Genomic DNA, 21,829 nt, shown 5'->3' with positions numbered 1-21,829 from the left:
TTGGGCAACGCCATTCTGGGAAGTTTTGTTGATCGAGGGGGGGAAGACAGGAGGTGGATATTGTCAGCTCAGTGGGTAAGGCATCCCTGGGCCCACAGATGCTGTGGGCTGCCACATGGTACTATTTTTCATTACTCATCTCTCTGTCCTCCAAGTTCATCCGTCTTTTGTCCTTGGAGCCCAGCCCCAGTGCCAGGCACTGGTAGGAGAAGTGGTGAGGTCTGGTGGCTTGGAATCAGAGGCCTGGCGTAAATCCCGGCTTAACTACACAGCTGCGTGACTCTGAGCCTCAGTTTCGTCATCTGGAAAGTGGGGGTGATGACAGTTTCACCTGGTGCAGCACTGCTCAGTGGAACTTTCTGCCATGATGGCCATATGGGCACGAAGGTGATAACCTCTACCCACATGTGGCTATCAAGCACGTGAAATGTGGCAGGTCCGATGGCGGAATTGATTTTCAAATTTTAATTTTAACTAAATTTAAATTTAAATAACCACACGTGGCTAGTGGCTACGGTATCAGATAGCACAGCTTCCCAGCGTTACTGCGGGGATGAAGTCTAAGCTCCTGGCCCGGGGCAAGGCCTACACCACCTGGTGCCTAGTTTACCAGGCTGGAGGGGCTATAAAGATAGTGTGTGGAGGTCCCTCTAGAGTATTCAGGGTACTGATGTGGGTGTGAGGAAACTGCCCCAAGGCCCAGGAAAGAAGCCTCTGAGGGGATTAGGGTGGGGCCATTTGAAGTGCAAATATCTTGATACAATTTACTGGGATGAGGAGGGCCCTGAAAGCTTCAACCCTCAGAAGGAGCCTGCTCTTTCGGAGGTGCTGGAAGGCTGCAAACTCATTCCAGCAAAAGCCTTGCATCTTGAAAGTCAACCTTTGATGGGAAGATGAAAAGGAAAGTGAAGGGTAGATAGAACCAGGCAGACCACAGACTTGAGTTGGGGGCAGGGGGAGGTGGAGCCCACAGGATTGTCTACACTGTGAGAAATGGGGATGAAGAGTGCCTGCTACCTTGAAATAGCATTGACCTTTCTCTGGGTGATCTATCATAAAACTGGTAATAGTAGCTATCAGTTATTGAGGGCTAACTATGTGCCTGGCACAGTGTTAAATGGCTTAACCTGTATTATATCATTTAATCCTCACAATAACTCTATGGCACAGAGACTAGTATTGTCTCCATTATATGAATGGTGAAACTGAGGCTCAGAGAGGTTGAGCAACCTGCCCAAGGTCACACAGCAACAGAGCTAGGATTCCAACGCAAGTCTGGCTGACTGTGAAGCCCTTGCTCTTTTCTCCACTGTTCCCTCGATACTGTTCCCTTGTGCAACTCCCTTTATGTTTCCATAGCTTCTCAGTAATTTTACATCAATCTTGACATTAGTTTTATAAGGTCATGTCATACTGCCATTTGGTGACGATGAAAAAACTGGGCCACCAATAGGTTCAACAACTTATCTAATAAAATTTTAGTGTTAAGAACATTGTTAATGAAATTGATTCTGAACTTGGTTTATACAATGTTTTTATATTTAAAAATAAAACCTATCATCTTTTCTCACTCAGATCTTTCTAATTTACTTAGAGGGTCACTGTCTTCATCCTCTTGGCTCTGGATGTTTTGTAATGCCCCTCTGCAAGAAGAAATAGCATTAAGACCTGACATCGTATCACGTAAATGATGAGCAGAGATCTGGGCTAGAGACCAGGTCTTCAGGTTTGTTTGGTTTGCACCTGGAGAATCCAAGGAGTCTGAGGAAATGCAAAAACCAAGTCTGCTCTGGGGATGTCAGCAGTAAGAAATTCTTGAACCTTCTTTGAGTCACGTAAGTAGTAGTATTAGCTCCTAATACTATTCAATTCCTCCCTGCAAGCCCCAGTTCAGGATTCTAAATTCCCAGGGAAGGACATCTGACCGGCCAAGTCTAGGTCAGGTGTCCATCCCTAAACCAATCAGCTGTGGGTGGGCAGGGCCAAATCATACAGTCATGGAGCAGAAAGGACTGCTGGGATATATACATCCACATGGAGAAGAGAGGGTGGGCAGCCAGAAAAGAGGGGGACCCTTACCTTTGGCAAAGAACCTTCTTCCCAAACCCAATCCAATGTGGCTGGACGTCCTCTCACTGTCCCACTCCAAACAGACCTGTCTCCTCCTTCCCTAGAGAGTGCTGACAATTCTGCAATGCAGAAGTCAGCAAACAATTTCTGTAAAGGACCAGATAGTAAATATTTTTAGCCTCACAGACCATACAGTGTGTGTGGCTGTGTTCCAATAAAACATTATTTATGGACACTGAAATTTGAATTCCACATAATTTTCATATGTCACAGAATCTTCTGATTTTTTCAGCCATTTAAAAATATAAGAATCATTCTTATCTTGTGGGCTGTGCAAAACTAGGTGGCTGATCAGATGGGGTTTGGGGGCTGGAGGTTGCAGATCCCCTGCAGTAATGAACGTAACATTAAGTCCTTTGATCTGAATTTTTACTTCAAGATAGAGAAAGCAGCAATGGAACCAAACATCACTTCAAATATGTTGCAAGTGAAAACTAAATCAGCCTTAAGAGGACTTAAGTTAATATGTAATAGAACAATTGCAAATCTGGCCTCAGTGAGAGATGCTGGTCAATTCACCTCTTCCCCCAGTTCGATGTCTAGGGGACATCACTTAGCTATGTTTCACATCTGCCTCCTTGTCAAGGTGGTATTAGCAATTTCTTGTTTCTTGAAGAACTTCTAGCCATTATTCTTTAAGTGGGGTCTGATTTTCCTTTTAAAAAAATCTCATTGAGATTGGAAAATGTCACATAGAACACAGAATCAGGACAGGGCTGAACAAGAAAATCACAGACCTGCTCCCCACACTCTCCCCCGAAGCCTAGCCCCATAGTCAGGCTGCTGGTATGGAGTCGGATAGAAAAAAAAAAAGGAGGAAGCAATCAAATAAATTGAAATCCTCAGAGGTCTGGTTAGAGGCATTGAAGCTTCATTCTTTCTGGATGAAAAGTCTGAGGGGAAGGAGCCCAGTGCTAGAGGGGACCTCATGCCAGAGCTTCAAGCTCCAGCCTGTGTTCTGGGAGTACCTCCTGACAGGGAGTGGGGTCGGGGGACGTGCTGGGTCTGCAGCTTCCAGGTGAGGACACCACAGGTATGCCATTGCTCAATAGCCAGTCTTTCTTGTAGAGAATGATCTCTTGGGTTCGTGGGCTAGAGAGAGCTGCTACAACCCCCAAAGACACATAGGTTCCAATAATAACCTAATAACAATGGCAAGTATCAGCCTTTCTTGAATTATGAGCTAGCCTCCATGCTAAATGGTTCACACATATCATCTCCCTGGATGAGATTATCATCCCTGTATGATGCCTGAGGAAACTGAGGCTCAGAGAATGGCACAGGTGACTGTCTTAGTTTGGGTTCTCCCAGAAGCAGACCCTAAGGAGCCACATGCAACTCACTTATTAAAGATGTGATGGGTAAGGGAGTGGGTTGGGGAAAAGGCAGGCAAGGAGCCATTTCGGGCTAGGCTCCAGCCTCAGCCTGAGGCTGCGGGGGACTCTGGAGTGTAAGGCACACCTTGGAGGTCATCTTCCTTCAAGACAAGGGCTGCTTGGCTTGGTACTTCTGCACCAGTCACTCAAGGCTAACAGCTGAAGTTGGAGAGCTCTTATTTGGATTTTGCTTTGTTTTTTGACAAAACAAAATAAAAAGCCAAGACAATATATCAGTTTCCCTAATTTTTTTTTCCTTTTCATCTGATGGTCTGGGAAACATGGACTCTGAAACTACATGGTCTGTAAGGGGTCCAAGAATATATTTCAAATTTTTCCCATGGCTGAGAGCAATGTTTCTCAAAGCATCCCATGGAATATGAATCCTCTAAGAAACAGTGAACAAAGGGTTCCGGGGCCAAATAAGTTGGGAAACCTACACACTCTAGCCCACTCTGGGAGAGTTTATGAGGCACATGAGCATATTAAAGGCTATGACAAATCCTGCAGCAAAGAAACAACACCTAACTTAGCTTCATCCAGTGCTCCTTTGCTTTTTGACCACACTCAATAGCCTGCCATGAGCATATTTCAGGAAAACTCTGGGCACTGGCTGAAGCCATTGTTAAGTGTCTAAGAACGCATTTACCCTTGTTTAGCTTGTTAGTGGCACTGTGCCTAGGAACAGGCTGATGGGAGATGGGAGATAAGGGTCTCAGTTTGGGCAAAGGTGAGGAGGAACCCAGGGGCCAGAAGGGTTTAGAGGCCTTGTCCCTGCCACTGGGGCAGCTGGGTGACCTCCTCTGTGGTTGTTTCTCACTCTCAGGTACTTTCCCTGCAGCCTGTGCACGGAGGTTAATGAGCTGTTCAGTTCCGTTGACTTGCAAGGCCTCCCTTACTCAGCTCAACACCTGCTGTGCCTGATTGATGGGGGCCCTGCGGCAACAGAGTACCACAAGCCAGAACCGGGACAATCAATTAGTTCCAGGCCCCAGGGAAAACTCTGTCCCCTTCTGTTCTGCTTGAAATAGAAGAGGTGGGGATGGAAGTTTCTGGTCTGTCTCACACTTTTTTCCCACGTCAACACTATCCCAGGGCTAAATGTCAGATCTGGGCTTGAAATATCTAACGTTTATTGGTTGTTTATGTCAGTAAGTGTGTTAAGTATTTTACTTGCTTTTAATCCCGATCACAGCTCTGGGAAGTGAGAGCAATTATTATCCCAATTTTACAGTTAAGGAATTTGAGGCTCTGACAGTTGACATCACTGTCTAGCCAGGTCACATAGCTGGTCTAAGTAACATAGCTCAGGACTGACATTCAGATGCTATGGGAGACTTTTGCTTCTCAGAACCTCAGTTTCCCCCTCTGTAAAATGGGGCAACTTGTACCACCCACCACTTTTGATCGTAATGAGAGGGAAGAAATCATGCTCGTGAAGGTAGGTCAGCAAATTTAGAGCATTACATACCAGGTGATATTCTCTGAGACAGACAATGGCGGTGGGCTGGGGCCTGAGTCACCTCCCAGCAGAGATGGGGCACTCTGGGGTGCAGAAACTCAGAGTGGAGCTTGCTCTTTACTCATTAAGGCTGGCCCCACACCACAGCTGTACTAGTAACAAATACTAACACTAGCAACTAACATCCACAGAGCATTTACTAGAGGCTGGCACTGCTCCAAGTTAATCCATGTAAGCCTCACGACACTGGGAGCTCGGTGCTAGAGGTACAATCATTATGCCTATTCTACAGATGTGGAAATGAAGGCTCAGAGAAGCTAAGCGACTTGCCCAAGGCCACACAGCTTGCATGTGGTAGAGCTAGAAGTTGACTCCAGGTCCATCAATGTGCCCTTGGAGTGTGTGCTAGGAAGAACTTACTGGGACAGAGGAGGCCAGCTCTTCTATCTTTCTGCAGCACGGTCTCCAGGGAGGGAGCTGAGAATCTGAGTCAGAGTTACCCTGTAGTTTGTTTCCCCAGCTCTCAGTCCCTCCTGCTTTGAATGAGTTGAAGCGGCCCTGCCTCACTGGCTGGTTTTCCTGACGAGACGTGATCTTATTTCATAGAAGCACCTTGTAAAGTGGGCGTTGGTAATCCACGTGACTGAGGAGCCCATCATGCTGTGTGTGCGCCCAAGAGAGTGTGGGCTTTGGCTTCTCACCTTGGGTTGGGCCGGTTACTTCATTCCTCTGCACCAGCTTCATCTGTCAAATGGAATTGGGTGGTTGTGGGGATTAACGACAATGCTTAATACTTTCCGGGCCAGACACAGAGCAGGTGCTCAACGTGTAGAGTCATATTTGTGTGTGTGTACAGTGTGTGTGTGTACACATCGTGTGCATACCTGTGTGTGCACTTGTACACTCCCACCATATTCATCCCTAGGGAAAAAACATTGATGTCTGGCAAGATGGAAGAATACCCGGCCAGGTTATGATAGTTTGCATTCCTCTTCAGCGAACACTCACTTTCCTTCCCCCTCCCACTCTGGGTGGAGTTTACAGCCTCTTCCCACTGAAAGGCTGGGTCACGTGACTTGCTTTGGCCACTGGAATGTTAGTGGATGTGGTTTGAGAAGATGCCTTCAAAGTGTTCAAGCAGCTTGTCTTAGCTCTTCTGTTCTGGTGACCTGCCATAGGAAGAGCATGCCCCAGGGAGCTTCTCCTTCAGCCTGCCCCCTGAAACAGGGAGACGGGTGGAGCAGACTTGATCTTGACCTGAAGCCTAAAAAGGACCCTTATTTAAGCCAACGTAGGCCTGCAGACCCAGGAGCATGAGAATAAATGTTAGTTGTTGTCAGCCATGGAGTTTGGGGGAAAATGTGTTATGCAGCATTAATGTGTCAATAGCTGACTGAGACACTGGCTGATGTCACATCTCAAGATTCCTTCTGTACAACAGACAACAACAGAATTCAGACCGGTTTTGGCGGCAGTGTGATGCAGTGATTCTCAAATTCTTTATTGGCATAAATAATTCAGACATTGGATTCTCACTAAACATTGCACTAAACACAGGAAACAATAGGCTTGCCGGCTCAGAGGCTCACAACCTGTCCAAAAGCCCAAGTTAGAAATACCTTTTTGAGAAGTGTAGAAAACTTTATAAATGATTCTGTACAAATATACACAGTGGACCCTCCATCCAGCTGGCCTTCCTTTCTTGGATGGCATCTGAATCGACTGTTCTTTCCCAGCAATGAGACATTGGCAATGAGAGACAGACAGACAGAGACTAAGACAGACAAAGACAGAGAGATCAAGGGAAGGAAAGAAGCGGCCCCAACAGGAAAACATGAAGCCAACTTCTTACATGAAGTCATTCTGCGACAGTCAGAACAAACATAAAGAAATATGGGCCATCGGTCCATGTCGGTCTGTACAAGAGTTAGACTTTATATATATATATATATATGTATATATATATATAATATATATATATGTATAATATTTATAGATATATATACTTTGGGTATAGAAAAAGTAACAGCATAATTTACATAGAGAAAGCTTTTTTTACAATTGAGAATTTTCCTAAGGTCAGTAACTTTGAGAGTAATCAACTGAATGAATCATGCGGTAAGTGCGTGGAGTGGACCCCAGTGCAAGATCAAAGCTCAGGGAGACAGAAATGAAAGGCTGAGGGTGGGACTTGACCGCCCAAGTGGGATGTTCTCAGCCTGGCCCAGCCATGGGCAAGGGCACTCACCTGGTGTGACCAGACTCATCTGGCCCCAGTGCACACCCTTGGCTTCTGTCCTGGGGCCTTGGAGGATGCTGGTATTGCCAGAGGCTCTCCAGCTCCCTAAGGTTGAGCCTCTGCCCTATGGATGCTGACCCCCACAGCAGCGGTGGGGGGGGGTGCCCTTATGAGATGTGGGCATCCCTCCCCATGTCCACCAGGGCACCAACATCTAAGAAAATGGGTAACACCTACCATCTCTCTATTCCAGTTCTTCATCTTTTCAGGAACAACCCCCTCGAGGTGGAATTCCTGGGAAAGCTACAGTTGGGTCATGGAGAAGAGAAACCACATTTACTGAGCCCCTACAGTGTTGTGTGATGCTACTGACATTCATTACTTCATGTACTCTCTCCAATACCCTTGAAGGTTAGGGATATACTAAGCACTCGTGGGCTGCACGAAGCTAAGAAAATCCAAGGCATGCTTGGGGGAACTGCTGGCACTGAGAAATTGATGGTGAGGTCATTATTCACGATCGAGTGTGGCTTATGAAATACATGTTGAGTCACAATGAAGCAGGTGAACAAGCCCTGCTAATTTACAGCAACACACACACACACACACACACACACACACCTGGGAGTCTTATGGTCAGCAAAGATACTATGTTTCCCATCCTTCAAGCCCTGACACATATTTATAGTGACAATGGCACACACCACCCCACCAAGAGGGTTGATACATTTTCTCCACACTTTAGGCTGCATTGCAGACTTGGCCCATGGCCCACTATGACCTCTAGGTCTTCTTAAGCCACTTGGTAACAAACCAGTATTTTGCCCATCACATCTGTCATGTTTAGTTGGAGACCCTTAGAGTAGGGTCTTTCCATCAATACATTTCCATGTTCATGCATGTCCTTGACCTCAACACTCCAGTGGCCTATGAACAGGGGGCCATAAACTCTCCAGGAAAGAGGCCATGGTGAGACAGCCGAGGGAGGCTTTCTGGTGTGGCAAGGCAGACATGTGGGCCTCAGAGAGCAGAGACACAGGTCGCAAGAGGAGGTAGAGGGAGAGTGAAGCAGAAGCAAAGACAGGGAGGAAAATGCCTTAAAGAGAAGGGCTGATGGCCAATCCATCTATAGAGGTGATATCCATGAGTCCTACCCAATGCAAGGGCACTAAGAAACAGAGACACTGTGTGAAGGCAGGCAGCAACGGAGCCTGAGAGAGACAGAGAGAGATGCACAGAGAGTCCGAGGCAGCCTAAGTACTGGCCTGATCCAGCAAGCACAAACCCACCTGAGACACCTTCTTTCCCAGGACAAGGCCAGTAACCTGGACCAGGCATGATGTCGGGGGAGAAGTCAAGGTCTCCACAGCTGAGCCAGGGCACCTTCTGTTTGGGGGTGGAATTTCCCAGGGTCTCGCATCAGGGTTGGGGGAAATCAAGGGAAGGCAGACCTAGTGCCTAGGGGCAGGCTGTCAATATATCATCGCCTTGCCTCTGAGCCTGTGCATGGGCTATTCCTTCCACTTGGCACACTGTTCCCTACCACTCACTCCCATTTGACTCAAATCTCAAGACAAGCTTCCGGAGTCCCCTCTCCTGAGAAACTTCTCCTGAGGGCATTTGTCGGGGTTGGGTGATCCTCTGGGGCTTCAGGACACCTGCCAGAACTTCTCTATCTCATCCACTGGACTCAGGTCCCCTGAAGGTAGGGGGCACTTTTCTTCTTCATTTTTTTCCAGAAGCACAGGAAGAACTGACTAAATATTTATTGGATGAGTATATGAGCTGAAGTCTTGGGGGACGAAGGGATACATGGTGCCTGATGCTGAGCTCTGTTGGGGGTGTAGCAGGTGTGGCTGGGGACATGAGCTTTTTTTTTTTTTTAATAGAGCTTTATTGGAGTGTAATTGCTTCACAATACTGTGTTAGTTTCTGTTGCACAACAAAGCGAATCAGCCACAGGCATACACATGTCCCCATATCCCCTCCCTCTTGCGTCTCCCTCCCACCCTCCCTGTCCCACCCCTCTAGGTGGTCACAAAGCACCGAGCTCATCTCCCTGTGCTATGCGGCTGCTTCCCACTAGCTATCTGTTTTACATTCGGTAGTGTATATATGTCGATGCTGTCCTCACTTCGCCCCAGCTTCCCCCTCCCCACCCACTCGTGGCCTCAAGTCCATTCTCTACGGCTACCTCTTTATTCCTGTCCTGCCCCTAGGTTCATTAGAACCTTATTTTTTTTCAGATTCCATATATATGTGTTAGCATACGGTATTTGTTTTTCTCTTTCTGACTTACTTCACTCTGTAGGACAGACTCCAGGGGGGACATGAGCTTTTCAAATACGGGGGAGACTTTCTTCGACTCCTTCAGCTGCTCAATGGGAGGCATTTTAGATCCACCAAAGGGCCAAAAAGTAGGAGCTACGGTGGTTCTAGGGGACCATGACGTGGAAGCGATGCCCATGGCATATGGGAGCCCACGGGGATTTGGGGAGCCCATGGTAGGGTAAAGGCTACCAACGGGATGACAGCTAGGGAAGGGGAGTCAGAGAAGCTTGGGTGACACCATGCCTGACACCATTCAGGCATCCAGCCTTTGTGCTCCAAGGCCTGGGGCTTTATATTCTGGACAGCAAGGCCAGGATGTGTGCATGGAGGAAGGGAAACAACAATCTACGGCATTCCCTGGGGTAGGGGGCACCAGGGCCTCGGTGGAGGAAAGTCTGATGAGAAAGACTAGGGAGGAACCGAGAAAAGCCTTCAGGCATCTCACAGTTGTGCTCAGGCCTGGCCAAGGGCTCCCATGCTAGCCACGCCCCCTCCCTTAAGGGCCCGGCCGGGCCAGCACCCAGCTGGCTGCTGGGATTTGCAGGAGGGCTGGGCTGAGCGGCACTCCGAGGGAGGCTGGCTGGGAGGGCGGGCAGGCAGGCCGGGGTGGGAGGTCCTTGGCATGGCAGGACAAGTACATTAGGGCAGCCTGATGTCTACACTATAGCTACAGAGCAGTTACGTGAACTTACACGAGTTTATATGTACCCATTTTATTAGTAGTAGTAGTAGCAACACAGATAGAAAATAAACAGAGAAAATGGCTACAATCTTGGAGGACCAATGCATTGCATTCATTGTCCGGGACGCACTTAAGCTGCCACTGCCCCAACCCGGGCAGGGCTCGTCGGGGGTGGGGTGGGGAGAGGTTGACCACCAGGGAACGGCACCCCAGTCGACTCAGCATCCTTCTTGAAAGGTGCTGGACTGAGTGTCCCCAATTCCCTAAACAACCTTCCCAGCCCCAGTCCTTTGCGATGCTGGACTTCCTCATTCCCCCCATCCTGGGACTGCTGGAACCCCCAGGATCTGACTGTAGGGGTGAAGCAGCGGGACCTACAGAGCTCGTCCACACCCACTGCCTGCCTCCATCCCCAAATCAGCCACGCGGGATGGGACTGAACAGCCGCCTCTTGTCCACACCGTCCGTTTTATTGCTTCGTCCCCACAAGAGACAGCCCTCATTACTCTCTTCTCCACACTTAACTAGGGATTGGAAGGAGGGTGGAGAGGCCCCTGGATATCTGGAGACTCTCCTTCCTGGGGAAGACAGAGGGGACTTCCCTGAGTAGCCCCTGAGAGCAGCACTGGGGTTGCCTGATGCAAGTGATATAAGAGGCTTTACTTCAGTAAGAGGATGGCGCGGGCTACCGCAGAAGGAACGGGGGAGGATGTGGCAGGGAGAGCCAGGCACCGGGTGGGTGACCTGTGGCTCACTTCCTAGCCCGTGAGCTGGGATTTTAGACCTTGCCTTGTCCACGTAGATGGTGACAGGCAAGTCAACTTCCTCCTCGCCTAGGCAGCCTTCCAACCATTGAAGATGCTAAATATTGCTTTAAAACCCACTTCCATGCCACAGTTACTGAAGGAGGCCCCGCCTGGAGTTTTCCTGTTTACCTCTGTCTGATTTCCTTTTTTCTTTCATGAAAGGTTGCAGACGGCAGGAGGCTGGATGTGGGTCCTAGTGATGTGGCTGGTGACAGTGTACTCAAGACCTCATGCCTTGGCTCAAACGAGCGAGAATCAGATGGTGACACTGTGCCCCTTAAAAGCTCCCATTGCTTTCCCGCTGCCCTTAGAAGACCTTTGAGATGCTCCCCAGCCTGGGATGCTCCTGTTCCCCAGTCCCCAGCCCAGTTCATCCACTGTCCACCCTGTCCATCCCCTCTGGCCTCCTGCCATGCCTCAGCCTAGAATGGTGTTTTCAAATGGGGGGGGCGCGGAGGGTGATTCTACCCCCCAGGGGACATTTGCAATGTCCGAGACATCTTTGGTTGTCACAACTCAGGGGTGGCAGGAAAGGGGGGGTGCTACCAGCATCTAGTGGATGGAGGCCAGGGATGCTGCTCAACATCCAACAGTGCACAGGATGCCCTGCCCACAGCACAAATTATCTGGTCCCAAATATCAACAGTGCTGAGGCTGGGAGACCCTGACCTAGAACTGTCATCTCTTCCTCCTTCTCTTCCTTTAGATCTCATCTGAAATCTCACCTCCTAGGAAAGACCTTTGCCAACTGCTCCCTCCACAGTAGTCTCCCCTCCCCACATCTCATGTTACTGGTCCCCCATTCGGGGGCTATGTGAGTGGTAATTTATAGATTGTTGTTGGCCAGATTCTTGTCTATCTCCTCCACTGGGCTCTAAGCTTCAGAACGGGGAGACTTTGTTTCCCTCATCACTGAATGCCCAGGGTCTACAAATGTAGTAGATGCTCAATAAATAACCCACCGAATACATGGCGGATGAAGAAATAACCCCACAGAATTCTGAAGTGACCCAGCCGTCGGCATCTATCAAAAGCTCATCTCCGGGCCTCCCTGGTGGCACAGTGGTTGAGAGTCCGCCTGCCGATGCAGGAGACGTGGCTTCCTGCCCCGGTCCGGGAGGATCCCACATGCCGCACAGCGGCTGGGCCCGTGAGCCGTGGCCGCTGAGCCTGCGCGTCCGGAGCCTGTGCTCCGCAACGGGAGTGGCCACAACAGTGAGAAGCCCACGTACCGCAAAAAAAAAAAAAAAAAAAAAAAGCTCATCTCCCACCTTGACCAGCCCATTGCTCACCACTTCAGAACAGGCTTCTCTGCCTCCTACCGTCTGCCTGTGTTTTTCTTTCCTGCTATCCTGGCACCAGTCTTTCCAAAATTCTCACTCTAAGTGCTGGAGGTCAGGGTAATTTTAAACTAGAAGAACTAGCCAAGCTGGTCTTTTTTTCTTAAGTGGTGGAAAAGAAAAACTAAGATTTGTTTTTAATCATTAGACTTTCAAATCTAAGAAGGCAGGATGCAAATAGCATGTTGGTATAAACAATGGCTGCCCACTCAATGGAGGGAGGGGGCCGTGCTTCTGAGCTCATTTAAGCTAAATACATGGCGGTTATTTTTCATCTCTACTATTGTGTAACTTTCTCCTCTGTTCACGGTCCAGGGGAGATGTTATCTGGTAGGAGTCGGTGGTGGTGGAAGATAAAGGGAGGAAGGAAAGGAAGAGGTAGCAGACGGAAAGGACTCTCAGCCACCAAGCTGGTTATTAAAAGCCTTTCAAGAGCTCAGGAGTGGAGCTGGTGGTCCACTAGGACCCCAGGGAATTTTATCTGGGTGAAAACTCCATTTTGAGCCTTCCACACAGGGAAGAAACCAAAAAACAACTGGAGTCAGGTTTCCTTTCCGCCCCTCTATAGGCAACATTCCGTATCTTCAGAGATGTCCAGATTGAACCACAGAAACGTTTACAAACTGCCTCAGGTGAAGAACATCCCTCCCACTCACATAAACACTGTATTTCCTTAAGGTCCCCGGGGCTTCCAGCCCCTGGTACGAGGCAGGGGGTGGCAGTCAGGCCTTGAGGGGAAGCTGTTCCCTGGAAGATAAATGATTTCTCTCCAAGCAAACACATTACCAAACAGGATCATATGCAAGGTGTTACAGACAGAATCTTTCTTTCTGTATTTACCAAGTTGCCTGACTGATAATAAAGCTCGGCGGGGCCCTTCGACACCATCCACCAGTTACAGACAAGACGTCAAATGACTAGGCTGCTGGAAGTTTCTGAGGCCTTAGTTCTAAATCTACCTCTGCTTCTAAGAAGGGACCTAGCTTCGAAGAGTTTACCTTCTTTTCTCTGGGCCTGAGTTCTTTCTCCTGTGAAAGGAGGGGAGGCATGAGATCAGGCTGGCTACTCGCATCCACGTGAAGTGGCAAGGCATGCCGTGATTGATTAGCAATGTCTGCCAAGAGTACAGGAGGGGCAGTGGTAGCAGAAATGTCACATATTGTACTCCTTGGACTAGGTCATCCTTCTAGATCTTCTAAATATAGATCATTCTAGATCTTCACTGCAATGACCTGGCTGAAGATAAAAATTCAGGTCAAGACCTAGCTGGCCCCTATGAGGGCATGATGTCCTGTTAGTCTCTGAACCATGGTATGTTGGGGAAGTCACCGACACACAGCACATTTAACCCCTCCATCGGAAGACACGATCAGCCAGAATTTTCCTTTGTGGCATCCTTGTGCATGGAACCACTGTCCTCATGCACAGAACGGGGGTCTTCCTTCAGCAGGCCTGGGTAGGGAATGTGAGGTGGCAGGGGCAAGGTTCAAGTTTTCTGGGGCTCAGGAGCAGCCAATGGTCATCCCCCAGCCACACCTCTCTGCCTAATGCATCTTGTTCTGCTTCTAGGTTCATTGCTCACAGAGCCAGCCTCCAGGGGAGGTGGGGCTGGATGGGGTCGATCTACCTGTCCTGGCTCCTAGCAGGTGGTGGGTAAATGCTGGGGGTCAGCTGTTCTCTTCTGTGCGCTGGCACTTGCTCTCAGAATACCGTGTAAGATATTGAGTTGAATTCACAGAGGTACATCTTGTAGGGGATTCAGAAACCAGCCTGGGGAAGCTTAGGAAGAGCAGCCTGCTGTTGGCCTTTTACAGGTTTAACTACATGGTAGTGTCTTAAAAGCTCTGGTAAGTCCTGCAATCGAGAATTAAGTTCAACCTTGTTCTGCCTGAGCATTTCCGATGCTTATTTGTCCCAGAACCCTTCCAATAATGCAACGTCCATCTAGTCTGCTATGGAATTAAAGGTCTATGCAACAAACTGGTAAACTGTGTTGATCCAGGGTCAACCTGGATCAGGCAAGCTCCGGGCAAAGCCCATTTCCTCCAGCTTGGTCCTCAATAGAGGGACAGCAGCCATCTCACCCCATGATGAGAAATCCTTCATATTCTTGGTGTTAGGAAAAGGGGCAGTAGGATCCCGGCGGTCAGTGTGACCGCTGAGAGGGAGGAGGACCCACTGGTGAGCCTCCTGGGACAGAGGCCCACAGTTAAATGTTGAGTACAGGAGAGGGAGAGGGCTCAGCGGACGGTACAGGCTGCTCGGCGCAGGGGTGCTGGAGGAAGCCAGGAGTGGCTTTACCAACCCAGATGCCCATTTCCTGGAAACAGGCAGCTCCTGGCAGCCTGTCAGTCTGGGACCGTAAGTGGGAGCTTCCGTGCAAACTCCCACGAGGGTCCCCACCCTCCCCTGCATCCTCCCTCTCTCCTGGTTATGAGCTACAGATAACAGCACAGGTGTGGACTGTAACATCCCGATGGGCAGCTGGGCATATACCACTCAAGATGGAGGTGGGTTCCTGGGAACGAACGAGCCCAAAGAATCACATTTAAAATGTTGGCTCTACCACTGCACAGGCTGGTTTACGTCTCCTTCCCACAGTTTCTTCGCCTGTGAAATGCGGATAATGGTACCTACTTCCCAGGACCGTCCAGTCATGGGGATTCAGTTGGCCTGGCACATAGTAAGTGCTCATTGAAGAGTGGCTGTTAGAGATGCATCATTACTCCGCCTCCCAGGGCCTAGGCACCCTGGGACACCTGTCCCAATGGGCCTCTTTATAAGTCACAACCGTTGAATCTGGCAAATTCATTTGGAGTGACATGGGAGCCACAACACAGGGCCCGGATGTGGGAATCCCATTACTGCCCAGCCCTGCCAGTGAAGCCCCCTGGCTGCAGGGAAGGATGTCTGACCCCCCGTGCCAGGGCCTCACTCTGATCCAGCAACCCTCCGCCCCGGCATCCTGCAAACATTTATCGAGTACCTACTACGTGCCAGGCGCTACGCTCGGTGCTGGCGCATAGGTAAATTGAGGACGTCGGGGAGACTGAAGATCTCCCACCAACCTTCTGTCTCAGTTGGTTAACAGGATGGGCGTGGACAGTATGCTCTTGAGAGGGTAGTCAGTGACAGGAGAGGAATGAGGCCGCCGAGGCATGCCCTCGGGAGAGTCAGGAAGAACCTTCCAGACACGGGGTTCCCACATTCCCGGGTCCAGGTTGACATATGCTGCATCTCATCCCTCTCCGAGGTCAGGACTATTACCTTATGGGTGAGGGCTGGGCTGGGGTGGGGGGGGTAAGGTGGGGCTGGGGGCCAGGGAGAGCATCCCCCTGAGCCTGCTCAAAACCTTCCTCACTTCACAGGCAGAGCCAAAAGGGGACACAGCAAAAGCGCGACTCACCAAGGTCTGTTCCTTTGCCACTGAGTGAGAATATAAATAAAAGCAAGCATCGTGTCACCAACCCTTTCAGACTGGGCTGAAGCACATTCATTCAATGGTCAGGCGACTGTCCTGCTACAGACGAACCGCCCACCCTCATCCATGGAGATGAAATCTGGGACTACTGGACCCCAGGGACGGAGGTGTGGGTCAGGGCGCATGATTGACAAGAACGGCAGCAATGGGCTGACCCTCGTAGCCCAGGGGTCTGGGGAACCGATCTCCCAGGGGATCTGCCATGGAGGAACCAAGGTGACCAGCCAAGGCACAAGACAGAGCTCCTTAGAGGACGTCAAGGGTTGAACTGAGCTCCCCGCTCCCGCCAAAACAAAGATACATTCAAATTCTAACCCACAGTACCTCAGAATGCGACCTTATCTGGAAATAGGGTCATTACAGATGCACTGGTTAAGATAAAGTTGAACTGGAGTAGGATGGGCCCCTAATCCAATATGACTGGTGTCCTAATGAGAAGATGGCCGTGAGAAGACAGACACACAGAAGCAGAAGGCTGTGTGATGACAGAGGCAGAGATGGGAGAGATGCATCCGCAAGCCAAGGAATGCCTGAGATTGCCAGAAAACTGCCAGAAGTAAAGCGGCGGGCAGCCAGGAAGGACACCCTTACGGGTGCCAGGGGGAACTTGGTCCTGCCAACACCTTGATTCTAGACTTCTAGGCTTCAGACGCGTGAGAGCATCAATGTTGTTTGTGGTACTTTGCTACGGCAGCCCTAGCCGACTAGTGCAGAGGGGGAGGGGAGCTTGAGTGCATTGGTGGCATATCTGAAGCAAGACCAGCCCTCAGGGGATTTCTGGGTCAAAAGAAGGCTGGCAAGGGATGAGGACAGGGAGGGCAAGTTTAGGGACCCAAGGCTGAGAACTAGCCAGCCAGGGATGGCAGTTTTGCCTCAAAAGCCCCTGAAATCAGTCTCTGAAATCCCAAGGGTCCTTGTTATGGCCTGAATTGTGCACCTCCCCAGACCCCTGCCATTCATATGTTGAAGCCCTAACCTCCAATGTGGCTGTATCTGGAGATGGGCCCTTAAAGAGGTAATTAAGGTCAAATTAGGTCATAAGGGCAGGACCATAATTCGATATCACTGGTGTCCTTATAAGAAGAGACACACCAGGCATGTGTGCAACCAAGGAAAGGCCACCTGAAGACGCAGTGAGAGGTTGACTGTCTGCAAGCCAAGGAGAGGGGCCTCAGAAGAAACCAACCCTGACACCTTGATCTTGGACTCCCAGTCTCTAGAACTGTGAGTCAATACATTTCTGTTGTTGAAGCCCCCCAACACCCCCCCCCCCACCCCAGACTGTGGTGTTTCCTTACGGCAGCCTGAGCAGATTAGACTCTTACAAACTCTGAGGCCCAAATTCCCTCCAGGTCCTGCACACCAAGGGGTCTCAACGTCGGCTCACGCCTCTCCCAGGACGGGGAGCTTTCTACCTTCCAAGGCAAGCCGTTAGAAAGTTCTTCCCCTGCTGGAACTCGTTCTTGGCCCCTGTAACTCCCTCCCCCTGGGTTACTGTTCCTCCTCTGGGAACCATGTGCAAACTGTTTTTTTCTTCCTTCTGACAGTCGCCTAGATCAGAGGTCGGCAAAAGTCTTCAGTAGAGGGCAAGACTGAAAATATTCTCAGCTTGAAGGGCCACCCTGTCTCCGTTACAAGTAGCCAACTCTGTCGCAGCACAATGAAACCATGGCCCGTATGTAAATGAGTGGGTGTGGCTGTGAACCAACATTTGTTTATTGACATTGATATTTGAATTTCGTAGAGTTTTCACGTATCATGAGCTCTTCTGTTTTTTCCCCAATTAAACACTGTAAAAACCACTTGGTGGGCTGGATATAGCCCCCGGGGCATAATGTGCCAACCCTAAGTCGAGATTTTTAAACATAGTGATTGGGCCTCAGTGTGTATCACTTCCTTCCTGTTCCTTAGACGATCAGTCACAGGTGAGGACAAGAACTGTGGGAGGTGAGGAGTGGGACGGGATGTGTGCACATGGGTTGGAAGGTGGAAAGGTGGCGGACCAGGGTTTCCCAGATACAGGAGTCTAGTCTCCAGAGATCAATCCAGGGCTTCTAATGACACAGAATCCAAGGTAGAAATAAAGGAGGACTCCACGGCAAGACAAGATTCTTCTTTTTGACTAGTAAAGGGAAAACGACACCGAAACATTAAGTGGAGACTTTGATTTCCAGTTCACTCTGGGGATGGTGACGTGTGGAGATGTCCCCACATAAGGTCCCCCTGCAAGGGGATTCCCCATTTTATGAAAGACCTGTGACCAGGAAGAGTTGGTGGGAATTCAGTGTGCAAATCCACATGCCTTTGAAAGAAGGCAAGGTCAAGGCTTCCTAGTGAATCTTTACCTTGTGGACTGGTCCATTTGGGAAGCCTGTGTACCTAAGGGTTTGCTGAAAGCAGGGCGGAGACAGAGGCAACTCACTGCTGGGCGCCAGGCACCTGCACACAGCTGTGATTGGATGTGTGCACACAATCTGTGCTGTGGATTCTACAGAATGAGCCAATGGTGGGCTGGCAACTATGGTGTAAATATACACACCACCTTTCTTTTTCCCCTTGCAAAAGATGAATGAACATGACCTCCTCCCACTGCTTCAGTGAATAATGACTGAGGTCAGCAGGGAAATGGTTCCTTCTGGATCAAAATGTCTGCAAATAAAAGCTGGCTTCTAAACAATTCAGGGTGGTGCAGCTGGAGGGCGGTGCGGGGCTGGGCTGGGCTGGCTACGGCGGAGACTGAGGAAGGAGGGAACAAAGTAAAGACCTGGGAAAAGAGGGAGACAGCAAGGCGAGAGCAGGTGACGTGGGACCCTGTTCTGCAGGCAGAGAAACTCCAAAGGCGCAGGGCAAGCTGGGGTTTCTCCCTGGGTCCCTCAGGCTCCGCCCCTAATCTCAAGCTGGTGCTTGTGAACGAATGGAAAAATCAGCCTGTGGCGATGCTGCTGGGCCCCGCCAAAGGCTCTGGGTGGCCCTGTTAGTTGATTCTGGAAACAACGGAGGCAAGAGGGAGTGGGCTGCAGCTTCAGGGTGACCTTGGCCGCTCCTCCCCTTGCTCAGTCCCCCCCTGCACAGAGGTCCATGATAAAGACTGGGGTCCACGGACCCAAGAAGTCTGATTGGGCTAAAGAGATGTGAGACCCTCAGGAGGCCCTGGCTCAGGCCTGGGGTGGGTCCGCTGGGTGACCTGCCTTAACAGGGCGGCGGCCGCTGACAAGAGCTGCCTGCAGCGACAGCAAAGCAGCTGGGGCTTGTGCAAACACGTGTCAACACCTCCAGACACGCAAATGACGGGCTGAGGGCCCCAGTGACAGATGCCCCAGAAGAGGAATGTTTAGGAATGGCCCACGTGGGGGCCTGGAGCCTCTGGTCCCAGGCAGGTGGGAGCACTGGGAAAGTAACCAGGAAGGCCTTTTGGGGTTTCCCTCAGCCAGGGTCTCGGGAAGCATGACCAGTCTCATCATTTTTCCCAGTTTGGAAGCAGGCTTGGCCCCCAGAGTGTGAACCAAAGTGGGGAGGATCCCCATATCTCTGGCTGGACGTTGAGTCTGAGCCCAGGTGGGTTTCTGAAGGCAGAGGTCCCCTCTCATTGAGGGAGACATCTAGATGAGGTGGCGACCAGAAGCAAGCAAGGCTGGGCAGTGTCCAAGAAGTATGGCGGGACTGTGGGCAGAGCCTGGGCCTCCTGCCTAATGCCCAGCTGTCCTGCTAGCGCCCTGCTGGGGGGCAGATTTCCCTCGGATGCCTGGTCAGGTGAATGGGGTCCAGGGTCTGGGGAACGTAAGACATTCCCTTGTAAGGTAAGGAACGTAAGACAGAGGCTCTCCCCATCATTCTGCACCTGACTTGCTCCCAGCGACCTCCGCGTAGAACGCTGGGTCCTGGTGTGGTTATAGCAAGAGCAGCTGGGCCAGGTGGGGAGCGAGGCTGAGGGATGGAAGGCAGGGGCGCTGGGCGTGCAGAGGCGTCGAGTGGGGAAGCCGCTCTGCGGTGCGGCACCGGCTGAAGCTGAAAATGCAGAACCCCGACAAACAGCGGCCCTCCTCGCCTCCCCAGGTGGACTTTTTAAGGGTGAAGCAGCAGGAGTGGGGGAGGGGTCGTTTGCAAACAAGATGCCGTGCACACGCCCTGTAACCCAACACACACACCTAACCCAATGACCCAACTCCGTCATGGTGGTGGATAAACTTAGCTGGTGTAAGTGCCAGGGCAGAGGGAGGGAAAAAGAATGTTCTAGAACTTTCCCCTCCCAGAACCCCAGTTCCCAAGGCTCAGACTTCAGGGGGGCATCATGGATGAAGGTGAGCTGGAAGGAGCCCCCTGAAGTCATCTTGGCCAGGGAGCCACTGTGCTTTCCAAATGCAAGTGGGGGGCAGTGAGGAAGAAAGGGGATGAGGCTGTCACAGAACAGGAGAGGGCAGCGGAAACGGGGAAGCGTAGCCCAGAGAGACCCAGAGCGCAGAAGACATGCACTTCAGAGCGATACGCAGAGGTGCCCAAACCTTGACAGGCTTGGGGTGGGGGGGCCTCCGAGAACAGATGTTTGCACAGGAACAGCTGAGCCTCCCGCCCAGATCTCGGCCCCATAGCCTCCGCTAAGCGCGCGCTCAGCTCTGCATCCCTGTCCCGTCTTTCCAGAGAGCGCAGCTGGAACCCACCACGCAGACACCGAAACAGCTGATGGGCGGTCAGCCCCGGACCTGGGGCAGCCTGACTCCCGTCATCAGGGAAATCGAGAGCGGACGGTGTCGCGCACGTAGACACACACGCACACACAGGCCAGTCCTGTGAGCCTGCCCGCGTGGGACCCCTGCCCTAGCCTCCACGGCCCAGGGGCTCCACATCCAGCCCAAAGTTCTCTTGTCTACACCGTCCCCTGGGCCTCACTGATCAACTCCGCATCTCCCTGGCTGGTCCCATGAAGTCCTGGCTCGGGGGTCCCCACCCCTGCCCGAGCGAAGGCGTGGGTCTGGGGTGCGGGGAAGCTGCCGGGCTCAGTTGTGCAGCGCTCCCAGGCTGGCCGGGGTCGGTACCCTCTGATGGTGAGCCTCTGGCCTCCTGAGCTGGCAGAGGGCAGAGCAGGGGAGGAGAGGTGGCTTGGGAGCTGAGGCAGCTGAGCGCTGTCCCTTTGTCCAGTGGTCACAGCCTGGAGCACGGAGAGAAGGGAGAGAGTGGCAAGAGGTCACATGGGTACGATAACGCCATCTTTTGTGAATTAGTGCCCTCTTGGAGGTCAGGTGGTCTGAGATGAGCTGTTCCCGCCCTCCACAAGAAAAGGCGGAGGTCCTACTATGTGCTGGGTTCCATGCCAAGCACCTCACATACCTGATCTCGTTTAAACCTGAGGATAGCCTGCAAGAAAGGCACATTACACCGTTTTTACAGATGAGGCTCAGAGAGGTTAGGTGTTTTGCCCAAGGGTGCACAGGCAGCAGCAGGCTCTTCTCACTGGAGCATGTAGCTTCTGGACTAGGATGGTCACCCAGCTGTGAGCTGCGTTGAGGCCACGTGGGACTGGAACACCAGTCCGTGTGCCATGTGGAGTTGCTGAGAATGCTCAGTAAGGGATGGAGATAAAGGAAGCGGAGGTGAGAAAAGACCCACACCATAGACTCCAGCTGTGGGTGGAGGCTTTGCTGACTACCATTGAGCCAGGATCTGGGCTGTCAGGGGCAGAATTTATGCCCACTCTCCCAGGATGGTTCTAGAAAGACAGGCGGTCTTTGCCTAGAAGGCAGCAGAGTGGAGGGGTCAAGATCATGGATTTAGGGTCCAGACCAATCTGGGTTCCAATATTTGTTCTGCTCCTTACTAGCTGTGTGACCTGTGAATAGGCACTTAACCTCTCTGTGCCTCCTCTGGGGGTACCAGACTACCTCTTAGGGGGGCCCTGAGGATTCAGTGAGATAATGCAGACAGAATGCTTGACATGGCACCTATCACACACGTGTTTAATAAGTGGTGCCCAGATGATGGAGGTCGTGC

The sequence above is a fragment of the Hyperoodon ampullatus genome (genome assembly GCF_949752795.1).
Source record: "Hyperoodon ampullatus genome assembly, chromosome: 13".
Lineage (NCBI taxonomy): Eukaryota > Metazoa > Chordata > Mammalia > Artiodactyla > Ziphiidae > Hyperoodon > Hyperoodon ampullatus.
This window is presented reverse-complemented; position numbering follows the sequence as displayed.